Here is a 16,553-nt window from a genome sequence, read left to right as displayed (position 1 = left end):
TCTCAGTTATCTGAACATATTCATGTCCTTCCCATGTACAGATTCTCTTATAGATTCTACCATAATGATCTGTGTGTAGCCTTTTGAGTTATGAAATACCTGGCCCTCCTTATCTCCTAAGCCTCAAAACAAATGGATCCTCAAAAATCCTTTTAAATGACCTAGATCTTCTTTAAAAGATAAATACCAGAAAGGCTCATCCAGACTCTGCTACACTTTGCTGTGAAGGAAAGGTTAGTTTGCTGTTATTTTTTGTATTTCTGTATTGCCTTTCTATATTTTGAATACTGTAGTTTGTTTTCTTTACCTTGTGTTTTGCTTGCATTCTGTTTTAACAGCATATTAAAACTTCAAAAGAGACCACAGCTCTCTCTGTTCTGAGTCAGGCAGAATTAATACCACTGTCTTTCTAGTTGCCCGCCTCTTATGTTAATCTGACCATATATCTCATTTCTCTCTACTTTCACTGGCTTATGTGAGTAATCACAAAACCATCACTTTTGAAATCCCACCCTTCAATTATTTAAATTTATTGGCCATCCTACAGTATTTCATAGTGCCAAAATACAAAAGTAACCACCCCTTTCAGTCCATCTTGCTGTTTTAAAAATAGTAACTCTCCACTAAACCTTAACTTTTTAAACAGGTAAAACTCAAGTTACCTACTTTCATATCTAACTTCTCTAGTGCACACTGCAGAGTGCATTCTTTTCAATCTTACCTTTAAGCATCCCTGTTACTAGCACTTTCTCTAATACCTAAAAAGATCATCTCTACTTGACTCCAAGTAGACTTTTCTCTATCTGTTAAACCTAGCACTTGCTCCTACAGTACTTATTACCTTGATATGGCACTCTTATAGATAGCACCCCAAAAGGCAAACCCCATTTCTCGGTCACCCACATCCCCCAGAATCTCTTTTAAAGTTTTTTTGTCTAGTCCTTCTAGCATGTCGAGGCATCAGTTGCTAGTGTCCTCTCCTGCTCAGCTAGTGAACCTGGGAATATTGAGGCAATGTTACAATTGCCTCATGTACACAGACAACCCTCTCCTCCTCCCACAAAACACAAATACATGCGAGAGATGCAACTATACGGCCAAACTGGAGGCTGAGCTCTCTCAACATAGGACTGGCAAGACCAGTCAGGAGGAGAAGGTTACCACACACACTATAGACCCAGTCTCACATAGTACCATCACAACCTCAATTCATACACATAAACACACAAAGACATACTCGGCGGCTCTGATCAAAAATCTACCAAAACAGCAGAGGCCACCAAAGCAGACACCCAAACAACCACCACCTCAGAACACAACACCTGCAACACATAGACCTCACAGTCAGAGTGTCAAACAGTCACAGCCCTTAAGGCCAAACACAATGCCAGACACACTAGTCATTGGTGACTCCATAGTCAGACACACTGACGTCCCGCTCACCAGACTGAGTAAGGAGAAGGTCACAGTAAGCTGCCTGTCGGGCGCTTGAATCCGCCACATAACGCAAGCACTCAGGTCTCTCAACAGCAGGTACAAATACGACTCAGTCATTGTCCACGCTGGTGTAAACGACCTGAGACGTACCTCCTTGGACTACATGAAAAGAGACATTGAGGAGCTCTCTGATTATGTAGCCCAGGCAGGTATGACCCTGACCTTGAGCAGTATCCTACCTTCACCAAGAATGATGCCACAATACAGAGATAAGATGATCAACTTTAACAATTGGCTTAAACTCTGGTGTCATTCAAAGGGGATCCAATGTCTGTCTGCCTGGGATGACATGCTGGACAATCCACGCTGCTTCAAGGGACGGCTTGCACCTGTCACCCCTGGGATTCGGATATTGGCAAAGGCTCTTGCCACCCCCATAGTGCCTTTTTAGGCAAGGCTCAAATTCTAAACCTACCACCCTAGAACACAAAAAGGAAAAACTAAGGGTAATGCTGCTCAATGCCAGAAGTCTAAATCTCAAAATGCACGCACTCAAGGCCCTTCTCAGTATGGAGAACATCGATGTCTGTGCAGTGACAGAAATCTGGTTCAAGGCTCCTGAGAGCACCCCAGCACTATCAGGTTTTACCTCTTATCATGCGTTCCGCCCCAAAATCCGGACAATACCAAGAAAGGGGGTATCCATATTCATCAAAGACACCCACACCTCAAGACTGGTGGCAACGCACGATGCATCGGAGACCATCCAGGTGCAATTAACCATAGGCAAGACTGCTCTGCAAATTGTAGCATGTTACAGGCCACCCTCACAAACTCAGGAACCTCACATGGCCTTCCTGAAAACACTAGAGGGGATAAATGTATCACCAAACACCATCATACTAGGTGACTTCAATTACCCTAATATAGACTGGGAACACTACTCAAGCCCAAACACCCTAGCCCAAAAGTTCCTGGAATTCATAAACTCAAATGCCATGGAACAACTAGTCACCATCCCCACAAGAGGAGAAAACATACTTGATCTCATCATCACGAACATGGGAGCACAATGTTCAACACCGGAAGTATACCCCTCACTGGTGAGATCAGATCACAAACTAATCTCACTGGAGCTCCTCATCCCACCCCCACCTGAAATAAAAAGACCACAGTAAAGAACTTCTCGAAAGCCGACTTCACACTTCTAAAGACTAGTGTGGTCTCCTTTAAGGCCCCCGAGCCGGCGGAAAACAGTACTCAAGCCGCTGAATCACTTACAAATGCCTTCTACCAGCACCTGCAGGACTGCATGGATAAGGCAATCCCAAGCAAAACAAAGACTGTTTGTACCAAAGGCAAGCGTCCAGTCTGGTGGACCCCAGCCATAAACAAACTCTACAACAAAAGGAGGAAGCTACTACAAGATAGAGCAAAATCCTTAAAAGGTAAGACACCCTTGATCACTATAAGTAAAAAACTAAGAGCTCTCATAAAATCATCCAAAGCAAATTTTGAGAGAAAAATAGCTAAAGACTCAAAAGACAATCATAAGGCCTTCTTTAGCTATGTTAGAAACCTGGGAGGAAACTCCCAGATATGCTCAGAACTAGTTCAAAATGATGTGAAGATTACTGATCCTACAGACATTGCCAACATACTGGCTGACAGGTTCAGTGCAAACTTCTGTCATGTCCCTCCCCCCCAAAAGGACAGATATCTATACCAAACGCTTGCAGCCCCCGAAACATCTCCTGCGCCCAAGTGAGAACTTCTCTCTCCAAACCAAAAACACAGCATCCATGGGACCTGATGGTGTCCCCGGCTGTGTGCTCCACGAACTCAATGAGGAATTAAACCCACAGCTAGGACAGCTGTTTAATCAAAGTCTTACCTCTGGATACGCACTCCAGGAGTGGCGCACTGCAACTGTGGTCCCACTTCACAAAGGCGGTGCCTCCACCGACCCTGGAAATTACCGCCCATTAGCTTGACAAGCCTTATCTGCAAAGCCATGGAGAGGATCATAATGGACCTCATAAATAAAGACATAGGGAATTTGCAGACTTTGGATCCAACCCAGTTTGGCTTTGTCAAAGGCAGATCATGCCTTTTAAACTTGGTTGACTTTTTCGAAACAGTCACCAAAGCCATTGATGAGGGAAAGGCAGTCCATACAGCCTACCTCGATCTGGCTAAGGCCTTTGATACAATACCCCACTCGGGTATCATTGAAAAACTCATCAGCTTAAATGTTAACCCATACATCACAAGATGGGTTGCAAACTGGCTGAGTGACAGAACCCACAGGGTCAGAGTTGCTGGTGCCATGTCAGACTCAAAGCCTGTCATAAGTGGTGTCCCACAGGGCTCAGTCCTGGGCCCACTCTTGTTTGGCATCTACTTTTCCGAAGTACAAGCAAACACAGGAGGGTTATGGCTGACAAAGTTTGCAGATGACTGCAAACTGGGCCATAGTAGAAAACACATCTGACACAGATATCCTTCAGAAGGGTCTCACAGAAACGGATAACTGGTGCCAGAGCCACGGCCTAAAGTTAAATGCCTAAAAATGCATAGTCATACCCTTCGGGAAAAACAAGGTTACCCCTAGCTACCAAATAGGTGGCAATCCACTGAGCACAGAAGAAGTTATCAGGGACCTGGGGACCCAGGTTGATAGTAGTCTGTCATTCGACACCCATGTAGCTAAAGTAGTTAGGAAGACCTTCTACATTGCCCACCTTATCATGAAGGGATTCTCATCTAGATCAAGGGAGGTCATGGTCTCCCTTTACTCATCACTCATCAGACCAATGATTGAGTACAATGCCCCATTCGAATGTATCTGACCCGACACTTGCAGCAGCTGGAGAGGCCACAAAAGTTCCTCACCAAAAGGATAAAGGGTCTCAAAAATCTGTCCTATGCTGCCCGACTGAAAGAACTCCAGCTCTATTCAGTCGCACCGCTTGCTCAGAGGTGACCTTTGCCTAACATACAAGGCCATGTCAAACCCAGATTTGATGAATATGCTTCACCTCAAAAAATCTAGATCCATCAGAGCCACAAGGGCGGGAGACTTAAACCTCGACACGGCTATTAATAGGACGTGCTGGAGGGATAGATTCATCACCCAAAGACTCCCTATGCTGTGGAACAAAATCCCGGTACATGTGAGGCAGAGCACCTCGCTGGCCTTGTTCAAGAGAAATCTTGACCAATGGATGGGAGATCGCAGATATACCCCAGGGATTACCTCAGTGTCACTGCTTGACAGAGGCACAGCAAAATAATGGGTATAATTCCCCATACTAAAGGGGTGGCGTAAGCCACAAAACGATGGGCTAGGCTTGTAAATGCCCTCGGGCAGATAGCCTAGTATGAACCTATGAACCTATGAACCTATGAACCTATGACATGCTGGTGTGATACATTCATACAACAGTGGATCTTCCACCTCTGGAATACATTTCTAGTACATGCCAAGCAGAGCAGCACCCTTGTCACCTTCCAGATAATCCCAGATAACTGGATTGGTAGAAATTATATTCTCTCCAGTCTATCTTACGTTATTCATCTTGAGGCAATTTATAATACAGTGAACTGACTAGGCTTGTAATGATCAACAGACCAACCATTTAGTACTTGCCTATAAAATGTACACCTATGGCAAAAAACAGCCTCACAACTACTAAGCTTCAATATTTTCTCCGAAACCATACATTATAATCACCTTGATTATTTCTTCTGACTTCTTAAGAGATATAATTCCTGTGATTTTGAGTGCATGCCACAATACATTTTCTACCTTCAGACGATATTCATTTTACTTTGCAAAATTATCCTCTGCCCTCTTTCAGAAATGTAGCTGCAGTAGCATTAAAATATTGTGTTGAAGGTCTTGGGTGAAACTACCAAAACGTGCGTTATGATACCACACTTAATTTGATAACTGCAGCTTTATAACTTAACAATTTTCAGTATTTCTCGTTAAATGTACAGAATGACTGTCCTTTGTTTTTCAATTTGTAACAAAATGCAATTGTCCTTCCCTTGAAGCACATTTTCCTGGCACCTTATAAAATATATAAGGAAAAAAATCAAACCTGCATTTAAATGGCAGAGTCACAAAACACCATACTGAAGTTATTGTAAAATTCCAAGGTATGGTTTCATCAGATCCCAATGAGATGTATGCATGTATTCATTTGCATTTATTTATTTTATTCATTTTTAGTCATATCAGTACACTGATCCTAGTGGCTTTCAACCAAAGCCCATGAAAAATTAAATGAATAAATAATTGTCACATATAAAGACAGAGTACAAATATGTCACTGGCATAGATTTGTCAAATATGCATCTAACAATACATATATAGAGAAATATGAACAGTAAACAGTTTTCAATGCAAACTCAAACATGCTTTAGAGAGGGTTAAAGCCATTCTACCCAAAGTACTCACTGAATTCATGCCAATAGTGCATTCAACAAACATTTTCAGTTGTACTGTCCTTGCTGTAAAGAATTTTTACTGATGTTTGCATATTTACTGTTTATATACTTAGTATATGCATATACTGTTTGTTTGTACTGCTCCGTTTTCATTGTTGTTCATGCCTGCCTACCCGTATCCTCGGTTACAATTTAATGACTTTAATACTCTCACTAATGCTTGTTTTGTATTCTACCCTGTACCACTTACAGCTTTTGTTGCTTCACTGAGGCCCAGGTGGTGGCTAAAAAGAACTTGAGAGCCAGTCCACCTACATGATAAATGAATCGGTAAGTAGGTAAGCAAGTGAGTAAGTAAAATAAATACAGCATTTTTTTACATTCCAAGTTGATGTTATGTAACAACTGTGACATAAACACAGTTATGTGAAAAGGAAAGTTCTTCGGTGCATGTATTTATGTAAGAATGGAAGATTTATCCTAATATGATATACCCCTATACCTTGGATCTGACAGTAAAGCTGAGAAGAAAATACACTTTATTTTTATCTTTATAGAATGTCTTGGCATGTTTGCTGAAAGTAATGTGACTTTTCATGGTAAAAACATTTGATGATAGGAATTTCCATGTATTTGGATACAGCTAACATGAAAATGACAGCTACAAATTAGTGTCTTAAATCTAGCTAAGATACAGCAAATTATATGCTTGTCCACACCAGTAACAGCAAAGGTAACAGTAATGAGTCACTAACAGCAAAGGTGACAGTAATGAACTCGTATATGAGCCACTGTTGTAAGGACAAAAACAGACCCTATAAATCACTCTCTGAAGCATGCAAGAGAATATTTTATTTAAACCAGCTAAACATCACATCTAATAGTTCATTAAGGAAATCCAACCAGTCAAGTAAGACATCATGATGTTCTGGCCAACCCTTTCCAGTCTGTATTAATATGTCCAAGAGTCTTTGAAGAAAACAACTCATAGGCTTAGTAGGAACCAACCCAGTTAACCAAAATCAATTAGTTAATTACTCGAACTATCAGTCATGGCTCACACTGTTGAATGCTGGTCAAAAAATGAAGGAAGATCATGATGGGACATTTCAATTGGGCCTTCCCCACCAGAAATAACTGAACACCACTCAGCACCTTTCATAGGTTTGCTTTCCCTTCCCACCCACCTTCTACATGCTCACACAGTTTTATATTGATCATTCTTATCCGAATAGACAGTACCCAGATTTCCCAGATATACTTCAACAGAATCTAATCTCCACTCATTTTCACCTGAGCGCATACCAGCTTACAGATAATCATTACTCTTCATGATCTAAACTTTCTCTAACACCCTTACTTACTACTTCAATTTCTTATCTTAACTTTCTGTACTTCACTTTTTCTCCTTTTTTAACTTGAGCCTCTGTCTTCTTCCATTAGCCTTTTATACTATTCCCTTTATTAAATATGTACATACATACATACTGTAGCTAAATGCTCAGTGAGTGGGAGGCTGGCATAATGGTTAAGTTGTTTACCTTGCAAACACAAGGTGCAGGGTTTGATTCTCACATGTAGTAATTGGCTGGGCTTAAAATGGCTCGCAAGGACAGTTAGCCTAGTACTAATCTGTGAATTATGACCCGATATTTGTTAACCTCTTTATAAATGTATACTGTTCTATTACTCTTTCTGGAATTGGTCATTTTATAATAAGTGCTCTACCCCTAAATAAATAAATAAATAAATAAAAACACCACTACATCAACAAGTTCACTGCTGTGACACCTCCTCAAATATCAGTAAATTTGGTCTGGGAGATTATGGACTGTCAAGTGTATGTGGAAACACTGATGTCTTTACCATCTTAACAGCCTTCACTTAAAAAGGAAACTTGGGGATGCTGTCCATCGCTCAACAAAATACATTCTTGTGCAATCAGGCCACCACTTCTTTTCTGAAGGGAACTACAAAGATATGATGATCTGGGCAAGTGAAGATGCCAGAACATCTATAGAACTGATTCAAAATGATAAGATGTGAGCTACAAGCTATTAAGAAACTTCAGAATCTTCTTCAACCTGTCCAGCCTAAAGTGTCCACAGTTATTGGAATTTATGGCTTTAGTCAAATCAGCAATGCAATACACAAGGACTGGCAAAATTCTCCTCCTGACAGTAGCCTCTTTACCAATAAAACGTCAAACTACTTTACTGCACTTATTTATGGAGAAGTACAGATGGTCTGCAATCCATAACTTGTTGGGAATTTGAAAGAGTTTGTTCAGTCTGATGCCTTTTTTTATCTTGGACAGAAATTCCACTTCTTACTGAAATGCAGCTGGAAGGACAATAAAGCAGTGAAACCAAACACTGCTGAGTTGAAACAGAATGCAGTGAACTGTGAATTTGGTTTGAATTTGGATGAAGCAGTTGGAGATGGATTAATATTTGATATTTGAATATGAACTATTTTCCCCATTTTGCACATGGGGTCAAGGTGTCACTTCAACAGTGACAATCATCTCAAAACCTTGGCTTGAGATGATTGTCACTGTTGAAGTGACACCCCGACCCCATGCACAAAATGGGAAAAAAGGGGTTGAGAATGGATGGATGGATTTGAATATGAACTGGATTAAGCAGGTAACTGGAGAATAACTAAATGAGCGAATGACGATCAGGATGAATATAGAATGCTTAAGGGACACAGTAACACAAGATGATATCTCAAGAATCCCATGAATAGAAACTGATGTAGAAACTGAAAGCATGGCAGACTCTATAAATGCTCTTACAGAAACTCATTTTAAAGAAGTTGTGATGAAAGCTGAATTGATAGTGTGCACGATTAGAATTGACTGAGAATTGTCAAGAGTATTAGAGTTCATCAGTGCTGATGGGGGAGCATAAAATAATATCACAGGAGGAGATGTGAACTTTCTTGGGGACAAGATCACTACTGGAAGACTGGAATGACTGCATGCTGGACTTCTTGGCACTGCTAAAAGAAGACTCTAGTTCACGGGAAAGCCAAAGTTAGATGACAACAGTGAGTACATGTGCAGAGAATGTGAATTATGCCTGTGAAACAAAAGTTGTCTAGAGAATTACCTCGCTATATGTGGGAATCCTCACAGAGATGCAGGAAAAGACTGCAAATGGAAATTTACAATTCTTTCATGAACATTGTGTGTTTAAAGTATTTTGTATGTCTGAAATGATGCATCACTTTACTGTAAGTTGTTGTTTTTCTTTCAGCTTTTCCCAGTTAGGGGTCGCCACAGCGGAACTCCTATCCGCTAATGATTGGCAGTCGATTTTTATGGTGCCGAGGTGCCAGCCCGATGCCCTACCTTCAACGAAGGCACGCCCATTCAATCATGTCTTTTGAACGCCACTCGACCGCAGGGAGGACATGCAGACTCCACATAGAAGGCGCTCCGGCCGAGAATCGAACGGGAGAACCTCTTGCTGTGAGGCGACAATGCTACCGCGGCTTACCATCACTTTACTGTAAGTATATTAAGGAAATTATTTGCTGCATAATGGGTTACAAGAGCATGCAATCACAGACAGTGATACACTAGTAATGTTAAAAGTAATTATGTTGTCTCTTTAGACACAATGGAATTGTCCATTCCACTAATGTTGCAGGCCATGCTCCTACAAAGGCTTAATTGAAAGATATTCAGCCCTTTAAGGCTGGAATGAAGACATCATCAAATACATAAATTTGAAACAGAAATTTTTGTTGTTTTTCTTATACTACAGAACAACACCTAACCTAACAATCTGTCTTTCAGCGGCAAAGTTATTTATTAACAACAATGCCAGAATAAGCCTTGACCCAGTAAAACCAAGCTTGAATGTAGCTGTCAAAAAGAAACAATATTTGCAGAAATGTCACCATGCCTGTTCAAAAATCTAACCAGCCTGTGGTACAAGTCGCTCGGCACATTAAAGCTGTTAAACAAACTACAAGACTTTAAGAGACAGCTAAAAAAAATCATCTTGTAAAAGAAAAATAATGCAAATGTATCATCTGCTAGCAAATCAGTGTAGCCATATCCATACCTCTCAACCTCTACTACAAGAATTCTGGACAAAGCTAAAAATAATGGGCGAAGAAAGGCCCAAAAATCAGGGACAGGTTTTAAGTATCGATCTTATAAACTTGGAAAGCTACCAGATTAACAGAGTTTGCATTAACATGCATTTTTCTGAAGGATATGAGGTCTGAAAGTCAAATGTCGTCCATTATTTAGTGACTCCAACCTTCAATGATTTGCCAGAAAACCACACATTTTATGATAGATGCAAAATATTAGGTATAAATCTGGACTTTCTTCAAACTTCTGGACAGTTGGGAGATATATCTAGCTGCTATCTGTGTATCCGGAGAATAACAACTACTTAATGTAAAATGCTATATCTCACAATTTTTGATGTAAACACTATGTGTATTTGTTTTTTTTTTTCTTTCAAAAGATAATTACCACAGACTGGCAATGAATTCAACTACATACTGCTCTGAATGTGAAAGTCATGCCTAAATGTAAGTAATGCAACAGGAGATAGTTGCACAAGAAAGTGAGATTTCTTCACTGCCTAACTTTACTATGCATACTGTGGAGTATGATAGAATGTTAGACAGATTGCATAAGTATGATATGAAGCTGGAGACTCTCAAGCATCACAAGCTCAAGAGAGATATCAATGATTTTAATACTGGGCATATTTTCTGAATGGCCTAGACAAAGCACTCATGAACCATAGAGAAACATTGTTAATAATACAAGCAGCTTACATGGACAGACACAGGAATCAATGGATACACCGGATATAGTTAATGCAACGGAAACATCCCTGAAATTAGTTAGACCACCTACTAGTCTAATGATCAGAGAGAAACCGGTCTCCAAGCCTATCAATGACCATAGTACTTTGGATGCATCACCTTCTGCTCAACGATTGGCTAGTTCACAAAATAAAGACACTCCCTTGGCTTTTCAGCCTTCTCAGCAACCTGTTCACTTGAAATTACCGGAACAAGTGCAGGGAAGACAACGGAGCATATCGAGAGGGCATCCAGCACAGAGGAAGAGAGAAAGGAGCCAGAGCGGGTCCCATTCCAACTACAAGATATGGACGTGAGTACACCTGCACTTAAAACTATTGTTAATCTTTCCAACTTTGAGATTACACCAGCGACTGTACTGCTGTTACAAAAGGGTTTGAACTTTATACCAGCCGGCTTGGATACAGTGACTGACGCACTAACTGACTTAAAATTGTTTTGTAGAGAATTAGATTTAAAACTAACTTTTTGTGATACTTCGACTACACAGCAAGTTGGATGTAAACGTAAGAGTACATTCATCCCTATAAGCCATCTGATTATTTGTGCATTCAATAATGTTTGTGAAATACAAATTAGAGAACTGTATGAGAAAGGGCAAATTGGTAAATTGTATAACCTAACTGTTGATGAACGCAGAGCCTTGATAGCACTGAAGAATAATGACGAATAATTATAAAAAAGGCTGACAGGGGCGGTGCGATTGTATTGATGAATAGGTTGGATTATTTTTCTGGTATGAATGCACAATATTGACTGATGGGGATACTTTTGTTGAAATATCTGGGTTAGACATTAAACAAATGATAAGCCGAGTAAATATGATAATTTATGATTTGCAATTGATGAAGGATATTGATTTAGATACATTCAGCTATTTTACAGTACCTGCACCTGTTATACCAGCTTTGTATGGCCTTCCTAAAATCCACAAGTCACTTGCAAACCCGCTCATGAGACCATTTGTCTCTGGACGTGGTTGGCTTAATGAGCCCATTTCAATTTATTTACAGCATTGTCTTTCTCCAGATACTCCAGATTTTCTGACCAGCTTGAGCACATGGTTTTATGACACTGATGTAACCAATTTTATCATGGTTGTAATGGACATTAAGTCCCTTTTTACTGTAATCCCCAACCAATATGGAATAGCAGCAATTAGAAAACTGTTATGTGAAAGAGGGTTACTAGATGGACATCGTATTGAAACCATTTGTGAATTGCTTGACGTGGTCCTTGAAAATAATATTTTCACATTCAATAACAAGTATTATCACCAGGTATCTGACATTGCCATGGGTTCTTTGGTGGCTAATACCTATGCAACAGTAGTGTTAGACTATTGGGAATGTGAAACTATTTTTAATAGTACTGCATCTTTGTCAGATAATATTTGTTTTTTAAGCGTTTTGTAGATAGCGTCTTTTTTGTTTGGAAAGGCAGTAAAAGTGAATTGGATGACTATGTTGAAATGTTAAATAGAAGTACTGAATTCTTAAAATTTTCCATGGATTACTGTTTAAATAGAATTAATTTCTTGGATGTGACATTGTATTTTGATGGTACTGATATACATACTACCATGTATAAAAAAAAATACATGATAATAAATATTTGCATAATAAAAGCATGCATGCTCCCCATGTCTTTAGGGGAATAATTAAATCCCAAATGAAACGTCTGAGTTGACTGAATACTGATGCTGACCTTTTTCAACAACAGGCGGATGAAATGACAAAACTATTTATAGATAGAGTTTATGATACTAACATGATTTAATTTTATTATAATGAAATAGTTGGGTTACAGGAGAGTAATGCTAGCCCATATTTCAGGGATAGAAGAAATATCACTGATGTAACATCCACTGCCCCTGCTACCCATACGCAACTTTGATATGTAACAACATATAATAGAACCACTTCATAAATACGAAAAATTATTTCTGATAATTGGCCCATATTACAAGCTTTACCAGACTTAAGGAGATTTATTGACTCTGTACCTAGGTTTGTGTATAGAAACAGTATAAATCTCAAACAACTATGCTATAAAGACATAAGGAGAACATGAATCCGACTAAAGCAAATAAATATGTTATAATTGTTGCTGTTGCACTTATATTGATAAAGATGTGAATTATTTTTATACACCAATTGGAAAAAGATTTGAATTTAGATGTGTTGCAACTTGCAATAGTACTAATATTGTATACTTGGCTACGTGTAAAAAATGCAGGTGCTTCTATGCAGGTAAGTCAAATAGAAGACTTAAAGACAGAATAATTGAACATAATTCTGACATTAGAAGGAAGGTCCTGACAAATGCCTTAGCCAAACATATAAATGAGACTAAATTGGAGCACGGTTTTATGTTTAAGGTTATTGGTACTGTAACTAAGAGCAATAGATGGGGAGATATGAGTACTAAACTAGAGTTGGGTGAATATAAATGGATACTTCTCCTGTCTGCGGACAAATTACCTGGTTTAAACCAAATGATACCATTGAAACCCGTTTTAAAACAAAGACAGAATTGTTTACATTAATTTTTTATGTAACTGTTTTATTATGTATTAGAGTCTACGTAATGATTTTTACGTTTTTTTTAAATAATGATGTATTTCTTTAACAACATATTGAATTTTTTTGGCTGTGACTTAATTGCAGTTTGTATAAATTGTTTGCAGTAGGATATTGAGTTAATACTGATGAAGGGTTTTTAACCTGAAAGCTTTGTTCTTTGTGATTAAATTGAATAAGTTTGTTTTTCTTTTGTTGTGCTTTTGTTCGAGCTGTGTTTCACTTAAATCCGTAAATGTAAGTATACCATAGATTATGGGTGAAGAGAAGATATTACTGCTATTTATTTATTTATTTCCATTTGTTTACTCAGAAAGAGCGACTGGGCAAACAAACTCCTTTTCAGTGAAGGTCCATGGAGAAAAAGCTCAGCGAGAAATAACAACAGTAGTACATGTACAACATAGGTAACATTTAACAGCATTATAAACAAAGCTCCGTGAGAACTATTTACAGTAGTACTTATACAACATACAGAATGGCAGGTAATATTAACAGCGCTACATGCAAAGTGAGGATGAATAAAGCAGGTAATTATGAAACAAACAGGTGTATTTTTCAGTAACCTAATCAGCACTGGGTATAGTTAAATAGCCATAAGAAGAGAAGAAGACAGAAAAATAAGACCAGTGTGTGTGTGTGTGTGTGTGTGTGTGTGTGTGTGTGTGTGTGTGTGTGTGTGTGTGTGTGTGTGTGTGTGTGTGTGTGTGTGGATGTGTGTGAGTGTGTGTGTGTGTTTAATTGGTTGTTGGATGCATGATATGTCTTATATTAAGTCAGAAGATTAAAATAACTGAACACTCATGCTCTGAATTCCTGCTCTACATCCTGCCTCAGCAAAGCCTAATACAGTGAAAAGTAATAGTACAAATAGTTCAGTCTTCTCATGATTCTGATTATTAACTGTTAACTTATTTTAGCACTATACAATATTGTATGTTATGTTTATGTATTTTGATGCTACAATCAAATTTGTTATGTAAATGTCTTGTCTTTATGGCCTGAGTTGTGGTTAAAAAGGTTCCATATCAATCCACTTACCTGGTTAACAAATGTAAAAATAAAATAACATAAATAAACAAATAAGCAAACATTTAAGTAAATAAATAACAATGCAAAGGGTGGATTCAATGTAGTCACTGTACCTTTGAGATACAGCAGGGATGGTCCCAAGCAGAGTCCATGTGCTATTAGTAAACAGTCTGTTTTCATTTTGTCTTGGAGGAACAGACATGGGTGCTGGTATTGCAGTGTCTTGCTAAGAGCCACAGTAACTTTGAACACTTGCAGTGTTGAATAGGAGGAATCCAAATACAGAAAAGGTGGACAATGATAACAAAAGTATTCAGAACAATGGAAGTCGTCAGCAAGCCTTTTTACTAGGGACTGTATTACCTAGTTTTGAGAATAAAAATCCACACTCTTGAGTTAGCACCAGAGCTGATAGGTTTGCAGAAGGTTCAAAAGCCACTCCATTGTCTGATGTTTTGAAAAGAGTTTACCAGGTATGAATCCTATGCCTGCCTACCACAGTCTATGGATTCAGAGAAGACACATTAGCTTACTTTTGTTAATGCAGAGCTATGCACAATTGCATTGTCATTGTAGTGTGGTTGTACTTTAAGTTATTGCTTTGGTTTTATAAAGATACCACAGTTCAAAATATGGTTCATTAGGTATAGTCTGACTACCTTAAATAAATAAAAGTTATAAAAGTGATAACACAATTACAAGTCTCAGTCTGAAAGGAGGTAATATGGTTCACCGTGGCAGCACTGAGTATTTATAAAACAAGGCTTGCAGGCTATGTTTGAGTACAACACTTAGGTATTAAACAGGAGAACAAGACAATACATGTCCATTTCTACGTTCTTTGTAAAGTCAGTACACACAATATACTGTTATTAGAATGAACTCTGGCAGCCATAATTATAGCATCTCAAACAACAGGATATGTATAAGTAATCACCTCGAAGCCTTTGTATATAATACCCTGCAAATGCTAGCAATCAGCAAGTTTAGTATTAATAAAACTTATAGGGTACCTCAAAAATGCACTTCATGACATGGTAAACATGCCAACAGACTGATTTCAGTCTCACAGTCCAGAAATCTCCATACAATCGTATGAAACAGGATTAAGAGAGAATGGCCTTATTTACATAATGGAGGTAGCAAACTAAGTAAAGCCCAGTTCTGTGGGATGGATTACATTTTTATTTAAAACATACAATATAACATCAGCCAAAACACTGACATCTTTTGAAACCAATCAACTGTGATGACTCCGCCTTGTTTCAGAGATGATGTTACTGAATTTCTTTGGAAAAATACCCACTGATAAGAGACACATTAGCAGATATGGTCAAACTGTACGTACTCCCTGAGGTATTTAAATGATTTGGTTTCAGCTCCTAGCTTCTCAGGAATTTTAAATAAAAATCTAAACTAATTGTCTACAATATCATCAGTTACAATCCTCCTAGGCAGGGAAACACCCAGAAAGGATTGTAATTTCCAGACAGGTATCATCCACATTTAATATCAAGGCAATGTAAATGCCAGGTGAACATACAGCACCACAGTGGAAATTATCGTAATCTGTTTTATGAACTGATCTAGCAATGATACAGCAGAATATCTGTCCAGAAGACAGAAAACTGAAAAATGACTGGTGGCATGAGAACAATTGGATGTTTTTCACTTTCTGATTTTAATTCAAGCTGCTTTGCAGGTCTTGCCACTGGCAGCCAACATGTCTGCTCATACTCACATTATCGTACTGTAGAGAGCCTTCCTCCAATATCACCACACAATGCCCGTGGCCTTAAACAAGTGGCATGCTCCACACGACAAATGAAGAAAGAAGATACCAAGATCCCTCAGCATGGGGGGGTGGTGGTAGCTATTGTAACATGATGTAATCCGTATACTAAAACATATGGAATGGAAATCAAACCAGAAGCAGATAAAAAGCAGGCAGTGACTGAATGTGCCAAAAACAAAAGAAAGAATATAAAATGAAGGATCAGATGAGAAGGGAAGACATGTGGAAAATGCATAAATATAGTTGCAAGTATAGAAAACTCCTGGAACAACCTCATGTTGATCAGGATCGAATGCAGGAATGGTTGAGGAGAGGCAAATTCAAACCAGAAGATGAAAGGTTAATATTGGCGGCCCAAGAAAGTGAACTAAGTACACCTTGGTTTA

At 38.7% G+C, this 16,553-nt stretch overlaps 1 protein-coding gene across 1 annotated transcript in view; it reads right to left on the bottom strand.

Moving 5' to 3' along the window:
* The window catches only part of DST (dystonin), a 4,096,730-nt gene that overhangs the window by 3,209,424 nt on the left and 870,753 nt on the right, over positions 1–16,553 (bottom strand). The gene's annotated exons all lie outside the window — the stretch shown is intronic.

This window comes from Protopterus annectens, chromosome 2.part1, assembly GCF_019279795.1.
Source record: "Protopterus annectens isolate FY-2018-M chromosome 2.part1, PAN1.0, whole genome shotgun sequence".
NCBI lineage: Eukaryota > Metazoa > Chordata > Ceratodontiformes > Protopteridae > Protopterus > Protopterus annectens.
This window is presented reverse-complemented; position numbering and strand designations above follow the sequence as displayed.